The following is an 8597-nucleotide window of genomic DNA, read 5'->3' on the forward strand; positions in this document are numbered from 1 at the left end:
TAGTGAAAATGATACTTTAATTGGCATTAGGGGACACAGCTCTGCCATAAGTGTGCTAGACTTTTATAGGTATGGTGTTTCTCTCTTCTCAGTCTCTGTGTCCTCATTCATAGAGGGAAAGGGATGGTTGCTAGAATTCCTTCTAGCACGAATGTTCTACTACTCAGTGAAAAGTCAATTTTAATTTCACATACAACAGAGGCCGTGTCATGATCTTGAGAGATCTAGCTCTTCACAGGAATGAAATCTTCAGGTTCATGGTCACAGGGAATTGAATGAAAGAATTCATTTTGTATTTTCCAAAAAGCCTCTAGTCACTTCTATTTCTCTTTGTGCTGTTGAAGGTTTCCATGAATACCATAGAAAATGGATTTCTCGGACAACAATAGGTATTTCTCAGAGATTTTTATTTTTGGTTTGCTCCTAGGAATTTGAGGTAGACAAATAGAAATGGAATTAAAAACATATTTTTTTAAAAAGAAGAGATAGTAATTGGATGGTAGCTAGCCATGGAAAATCAGCCAGAATTTTGTGGATGTATAAGGAACTGATGATTGAGGTGACATGTTGTCACTGGTAAATCAGGAACAGGAAAAAGATTTAGGAGAAATGGTACAGGGAAACTTCTAGCTTTCCAAGCCCAAGGACACACTTACCTACCATAGTTCTTTGACAGCTCCTTAATTGTGTGCAAAGTTTCCCATTTCACTAAAGTGACCTCAGCAAATCAGGAGAGAAAGGCCTCCCAGGTGGAAGTAACACTGTAAACAGAGCTTGGGAAGTATGAGCGTGGTGTGTGGAGGCAGTACAGAGTTTGCTTAATCCTCTTGCAGTATAAAGTGTAGAAGGAGGCGGGATCATTTAGAATTCAGGTGCAGATAACAGAAACCACTTCAACAATTTTAAGAGAATTGTGGCACAGAATTGTTGAGAGACATGGAAGAGAAACCAAATGAAGGATCAAAAGCAGGATCAACAGGATCAAAAGCAGCTACCGTGTCATGTAAGATCGGGCTGGGGCAGGTCCAGTGGCTCTGACCTTTAGGGGACCTTTGATGTCCTGAGCAAAAATAGGCCAAGGGGGGAACTGGGGCCATTTTGCAGCAGGGGTAATCTGTGTTTTCTGGGAGTTTGGCTCTGAAGGGAAGGAAGGTTTTATCTGAAGAACACAAAATGGAGGGAGATTTTGATCTTAAGCTGCAAGAATCTTAAGTAGGTTTGGATGCAGAAGGAAAGGAGTCAATGGTTAGGCAAGACTTAAAGATACAAGAAAGAGACAAGTACTCAATACTGATGCCTACAGATTTTGAGGAGAAAGATCCAGAGTATTAGAGGCAGTGCTGGCCTTAGATAAGACGAGAAGTATGTGTTTCTTACACAAGGCAAAGGAGGAAAGCATGAGTGCAGAAGTAGATGTGTTCGTAAATTGAGGAAAAGAAGAGAGTAGAAATTATAGCCGATAGATGATATTCTTGATGATAGAAGAAACAGACCATCTGTTGAGAGAAGGGAGAATGGGTTGGGGGTAAAATAGGGTGGGGTAACGAGTTTGAGGAAGAAATAGGTTGGGAGAAATGAGCCAGAAGTGATGAGAGACCCATATCAGAACTGCTAAGTAAAATTCACCTTGAAGAAATGGGGAGATTTCTAAGGAAAGGCATAAAGTAATATCATAACTGCCATGACCTTGGGATCTTTGGCCTTTTAGAAATGGTAGTCAGTATGCAGAATGGTGATGTTCTTCCTTAAAATATATTTGTTTTGGAGCTGTCCACCTGATGATTAGGTAAGACTTTTAAATCATCATCATCATCACCTGATAATCATCTATTAATAACATTAATCTTTTATTTATACTGCATCCTTGAGTGCTTTGAATAGGAATGAGACAAAATGGCAGAAATGTATCACTAAAGAAGGAATGTTCTAAGAACTTACATTTTGAAGTATTCTTCTGTGACTGAAAATCATCGTTTTAGGTTAAACCTGATTTAAGATGTGAGAAATCTGTTCAACCAATTGAGTTAAGGACATGAGGATATTCAACATTATTAGTCAGTCATCAGGGACATAAAAAATAAAACCACAATGAGATACCACCATATACCTTTTAGAATATCTAAAATTTAAAAGACTGAACATACCAGGTGCCGGCAAGGATGTGGAGAATTGGAACTCCCCTGAACTGCTGGTGGGGATGGAAATGGTTCAACTACTTTGGAAAACAGTTTGGTAGTTTCTTAGACACACACACTCAGGGTGCCTGGGTGGCTCAATTGGTTGGGTGTCTGACTCTTGATTTCTATTTGGATTGTGATCTCAGGGTCATGAGATTGAGCCCTGTGTGGGGGTCTGTGCTCAGTGGGGAGTCTACTTGGGATTCTCCCTTTCTCTTTCTCTGCCCCTCCTCTTGTTCTCTCTCTCAAATAAACAAATAAATCTTAAACACACACACACACACACACACACACACACACACGCACACATCATATGACCAAGACATTTCATCCTCAGATGCTAAACATTTGTGTAGAAGTCTTTGTGTAGACTATCTAAAAGAAAAACATATACATGGCTACACAAAGACACATGCAATATTCATAGCAGTTTTATTTATAACAACCAACAACCGGAAACAACAATGCCTATCAACAGGTGAATGGATAAATACACTATGGTATATCCATACAATGGAATACTGCTCGGCAATAAAAGGAAATAAACTACTGATTGCACAGCAGCAGATGAATCTCAAACACTTACGATGAGTGAAAGAAGTCAGACAAAAGAGGGTACACAGTGTATTGTTTCATTCATAAAATAGTCTAGAAAATCCAAACCTATTTAGCACGACAGACAGCAGATACGAGGTTGCCTGGAGACAGTGGTAGGGGTGGGAAAGGGCAGGAGGGAGGGATTACTAAAGAGCACAAGAAAACTCTTGTTGGGTGCCTGGGTGGCTCAGTTGTTTAAATGTCTGCCTTTGGCTCAGGTCATGATCCTGGAGTCCCAGGATGGAGTCCTGAATCAGGCTCCCTGCTCAGCAGGGAATCTGCTTCTCCCTTTGACCCTCCCCTGTCTCCTGTCTCTCTCTCTCAAATAAATAAATAAAATCTTAAAAAAAAAACAAAACTCTTGTTTTCTGGGTGAGGCACATGTTCATTGTCTTGATTGTGGTGAGGTTTCACAGGTACATTCATAAATCATAACTTATAAACTGTATACCTTAAATATGTGCAGTTTATGATACTTCAGTAAAACTGTTACAATAAAAGAAAGAACATGTATGTTCAAAAGTCAGAGAATTTAATTATGTTACATAAAAGTAAATTTTTTGAACACTATGGCTTTTAAAAATCATGCTTTTGAAGAGTAGTTAATGTCATCAGAAAATGGTGATAATTTTTAGAGACAAGTACAGTTCTGATTTATAACAGTCCATTCATATTAAATGTTAAATGAATGTTAAATGAATGCTGCAGTGTTAAATAAAAAAAGTAAGCTATGAAAAATGCATTTCTATCCGTGTACAACATGCATTTATAATTTAACACGATCCCAATTGTGGTAACTCTCTCTCTTGTCTCTCACAGCTGAGAGGAAATACTTTAAAATGTTAATATCAGTTGTCTCTGTGAGGTGGAATGACAGATGATTTTTATTTTCCTTCTTATGCTTTTGGGGCTTTTCTAAAGTTGAGCTTCCATTACTTTCATGAGCAGACAAAAACCTAGTAAATGCTCTTTTAAAAGATTCCTTCCCACACGGGGAACTCATTGATACAAACATTTTCAGAAACTTTATCAGTCTAACTGAGCCACATAGCATCTTTTCTTGCACTGCTTGCCCAGGAACACGCTACCAAATGCTGAGGAGTTTTAGTTGGGGTGCTGAATGTGCCAGAAAGGCAGTTACAGCAGCTGTAGCCTGTAGCCAGCCTATGCTACACAGCCTAGAAATGCCTCCTTATTATGAACCGGCACAAAGGGAAATTAAGAAACACCCCATTTACAATCGTACCCAAACCCATAATATACCTAGGAATACACCCAAACAAGGAGGTGAAAGACCTATACTCTGAAAATTATGAAACACCAATGAAAGAAATTGAAGAGGGCATAAAGAAATGGAAAGACATTCCATGCTCATGGGCCAGAAGAACAAACGTTGTTAAAATGTCCATGCTACCCAAAGCAATCTACACATTTAATGGAATCCTGATCAAAATACCAGCAGCATTTTTCACAGAGCTAGAACAAACAATCCTAAAATTCGTATGGAACCACAAAAGACTCCGAATAGCCAAAGTAACCTTGAAAAAACAAAGCAAAGCCAGAGGCACCACAATTCTGGACTTCAAGTTATATTACAAAGCTGTCATCATCAAGACAGTATGGTACTGGCACAAAAATAGACACATAGATCAATGGAACAGAATAGAGAACCCAGAAATGAACCCACAACGATATGGTCTATTAATCTTCGACAAAGCAGGAAAAAACCTCCATATGAATATGTTTTCTGAAGCTTCAGGAGTTTGCTTACCTTTATCATTTGACCCCTAGCAGTCTCTTGAGAAAACAAGGTCAAAGACAAGAAGGATAAATTCCCCGGGGCCGTTCCCAGCACAGCTCTGTCAGGAAATGTTCACCAAAGATGTCCTGATGAGAAAAGGAGAGCAGATGCACACGGGTATTCCTGGGAAATGTACATAATTCCTCAGGTTTCTGTCCAGTCAGTGGTGAGCCTTGAATCAGAAAGAAAACCAGGGTAGAGGGAGGCCTGCAGCATGAGGGTGGGGAGGGAGCGAGGCCTGTGAGAGTGATGGTCAAAGGGGTCTGAGGAATTGGGAGAGCTCTCTGCATAAAAATGACTTTATTACTATCCCCAGAATATGAGGGACACATGTCCTAAGAGCCCTCCATTCTGCTTTTCTGCCTGTGTGGACAAAAGCAGTGACTGGATGTTGTGTGCAGTGATGTGTGATATGGCCGGGGGCGTGGGGCTAGGGCCAAAGGAGAGATGACGAGATCCAAGGTAGCCCTCATATCTTGCTTTGCCAGGACACTGGGATTGTACCTTACAGCCTAAAACATGAAAATTAAAAATGAGATATCCAAGGACACCTGGGTGGCACAGTTGGTTGAGCGTCGACTCTTGATTTTGGCTCAGGGTGTGATCTCAGAGTTGTGAGACCGAGCCCTGCATCAGGCTCTGCTCTGAGTGGAGACTTGAGACTCTCTTTCTCCCTCTGCCCTTCCCCGCCTCTCTCTCTCTCTCTCAAGTAAATAAATAAATCTTAAAAAAAGATGTCCAGTAACATGAAAATTAAAAATAAAATGGAGCGTGAGCTCCAAATAGGCTGAAGAAGTGTCACACCTCGAGGCATCTTGGAGAAGGAGAATAATAGCTTTTCAGGTTTGTAACAAAACATGGCCTCTGATAAAACTATGCTGCTAAAAATGGGAAAGAACCAGAATGGAAACAGTCAAAAAGCCCTGAAGAACTTGTGGTGGAAAAAGCACAGGACAGACGACGTGTAGTGACTGGGAAGGGAGAGGGGTATTTCCTGAAGTGGAAGGTGATAGGCATGCGGACAATACGGACAACTTGAAGAAACAGATTGTCCAGAGTTCATCAAAATATTTCTTAATTATCAAAGAACTGGGTAAAGAAAAAGATGGTACACAAAGAAGATCTTTATCTGTCAGTGAATCTGATGATAGCAAATCAGAGAAAGAGCTATTGCTGACAAAACAAGAGGCTTTGCCAGAGGTCAGGATCTCCAATGAATAATGGGGGTCACAGTCAGCAGTGGAGACTTAATGTTTCTCATGATATGGGAAGATCAGATGAGGCAGACTTAGTATCAGCAAAAGAGGCAAATATGAAATGTTGTCAAACTGCAATCCCTTTTTAGGGTTCCTGGGTGGCTTAGTTGGTTAATCGTCTGCCTTTGGCTCGGGTCATGATCCCAGGGTCCTGGGATCGAGCCCTGCATCAGGCTCCCTGCTCAGCGAGGAGTCTGCTTCTCCCTCTACACCTCCTCCCTGCTCATGCTCTCTCTCTCTCTCACTCTCTCTCCTGCTCTCTCTCTCTCAAGAAAATAAAATATTTTTTTTTAAAGTAATACTATTGTAAAAAAAAAACTGCAATTCCTTTTTATGAAGAGAGACTACCTTGGCATTCTTGTCTGGAAAATGAAGCTCAATAATTGTTCTCAACTATATATGCAATTATATTATATAATTATTTATTTGATTATACATAAAATCTGGGTCTTAATTTTTGATTTATTAGTGTGAAGAAATAACTATATTCTAATGAAAGCCAAATTTGATATTTTTGTTCTGAAGTAGTATTGTGGGAGTTGGGGTTTTATCTGTAGCACTGGTTGCTTTGGACAAATAAAACTTTCTTAGTTGCTTCCTTTATCAGGAAAGAACATTTGATACCATGGTACACTATTTCCTCTGCATTAGAGAACAGCTTTTTCTAAATGTTGGGGAAGATCTCCATGGTCATTACTCAATCAGAATTTTTGTTTAACTTATATATGCCTAAGGACCAGTCTGAGATTTTTTGTTTGTCTTTGTGGGCATACACATAAAATACACACGTAGATGGTTTTCTTTTTTTTAACTTTCACCAAAGCCAAAACAAAAACACCCTTTCACAACCATCGACAAGCTCGTGTTTTTGGAATGTCATCACTCTAAGCAACCTGAGAAATAAATCACTTCTAGCTACATGGAAAATTTTTCCTGACGTCTTAATATTTCAAATTAAATAGATGATTCTGTCGTTAATTAAACAACTTAAATGTATTGTAGACAACTCAAATTGGACAATTTAAAAATGGCCTTATCAGAATTCATATCTATATCTACAGTCATATATATGCAAGTTTATTTGCAAACCCCCTCATAGGAAAATTTGATCAGTACCAACAAACTCCCCCCACCCCCAGAAGAGAATACTAGACAAATCCCGGTGTGTTTTAACTAGCCAAGCAAGACTTAGTTAAATGGACATCTAAAGATTCCTTCTAGCAAAACTTTCCTTTACTAGGAGTTGAAATCTCTGTGCTATAACCACCAAAAGGTTAATGTGTAAGACTTAGTTTGTGGAAACCTAATCAGATGACCAGAGATGTTGGCAATTTAGGATCGGCTGGAATGGATAAGTGAACAAACTTTTGTAATCTAAACTATTGATCTGCATGTTTTACTTTACCCACAACTCATTCTTTACATGTGGGCTCAACCTTTTCAGTATTTGGGTTACTGGTTCAGCAGAAGCCTGGAAAAACATAACTTCGTAGTAATGAGAATGCTCTCCAACTGTGTATTGTTTATTATAAATAGTGGTGAACAGTGGTCAATAGTTTTATTTTAAAAAATGAATACGTGAGTTTTACTTTTGAAAATCATCAGTAGTTTCTAACATTTTAGCTTTTGATGTCCTCCTTTGTTAATTATTTAAAGAGTTATAAGCAAACATTTGAAAATGTATTCTTCAAATGTTCCTGGGACCCATTATAATTCTTCTGCTATGGGAATAATCTCACCCTTTAATCTATCAGCTTGCAAATTTATCTTTAGGTAGTTAAGTATTTTGTGTGTGCCCACCTCCCCTAAAATTTCCCTGGAATTTTGAGGAAAACCACTGGTCACTCCATCATAGCTCTTCAGCCTTCTGGAGTTCACCCTTTACAAACTCTGCACCTCCTCAACTGGGTCATCAGGCCTTAGAGGCTACCATCATTGGGAAACTATGGGAAGGCAGTCCCCATTGCCTGCCTAGGGTCAGGGGCGGCAAATGGAACAGGGAGTAGTAAGGAAAGTCTTCTACCTAAGAACAAAGTTTTAGTCACCACAGACAAGAATTATTATATATCTGTTTTTCCTTGGGAATATTGTCATACATGTAGATTAAGTTCTAGAATACTAGGATGATAGTGTTTAACCACTTATTTGTGGTTAAGTGAGTTTTAGTGGCTCACCTGGGCACTGAACTTCTTTGAAAGTTGTTATATACATGTGCATATATGTTACATATCTATTATGTATCTAGTTATATGCTATATTTTTATATAAAACTTTTGTTACACGGTCATTTAGCCTGAACCTTTGATTAAGAACAACATATTGCCAATTACACTTGACGACAGAATTTGCCACCCTTAAAATCGAAAGAATTAAGTGATGTAGGAGTTACATGTTCAGAGAAAAATAATGTCGGTTGTTTTTTTTTTTAATCATGTCACCATAGTATAAAATCTGGTCATTGATCTGAGTTCTCTCATTTTACAAATTGTCCTTAATATTTAGTTGAACAACAGCTAACTCATGGTTCTCTCTACTAGGCTATTATTGAATCATTCAATTTTGTATGAGGAATAATTGTTTCACAAATAATTTAAGTCTTTTCAATATTTTAAAAAAGCTTTTGTACCTCAGGTGAATTCCACATATTTGTGAATAACTAATTAGTGAAATTCTAAATGGAATATTGATTAAAATGTGTTTTTAAGACATTCTTGAAAATTTGAAGAATCCTGCTATCAGTATTCAAAAATGAGATGTCCATAATTA

The 8597-nt window shown here is 38.5% G+C and overlaps 1 pseudogene; it reads left to right on the plus strand.

The window, feature by feature from the left end:
* Positions 1-5432: 5432 nt before the first annotated feature.
* Positions 5433-5796, plus strand: LOC114219798 (chromobox protein homolog 3-like; annotated as a pseudogene).
* The last annotated feature ends 2801 nt before the right edge of the window (positions 5797-8597 follow it).

Source organism: Eumetopias jubatus, unplaced genomic scaffold (assembly GCF_037043125.1).
Source record: "Eumetopias jubatus isolate StellerSeaLion01/CBP00866 unplaced genomic scaffold, mEumJub1_p1.0 scaffold_14, whole genome shotgun sequence".
NCBI lineage: Eukaryota > Metazoa > Chordata > Mammalia > Carnivora > Otariidae > Eumetopias > Eumetopias jubatus.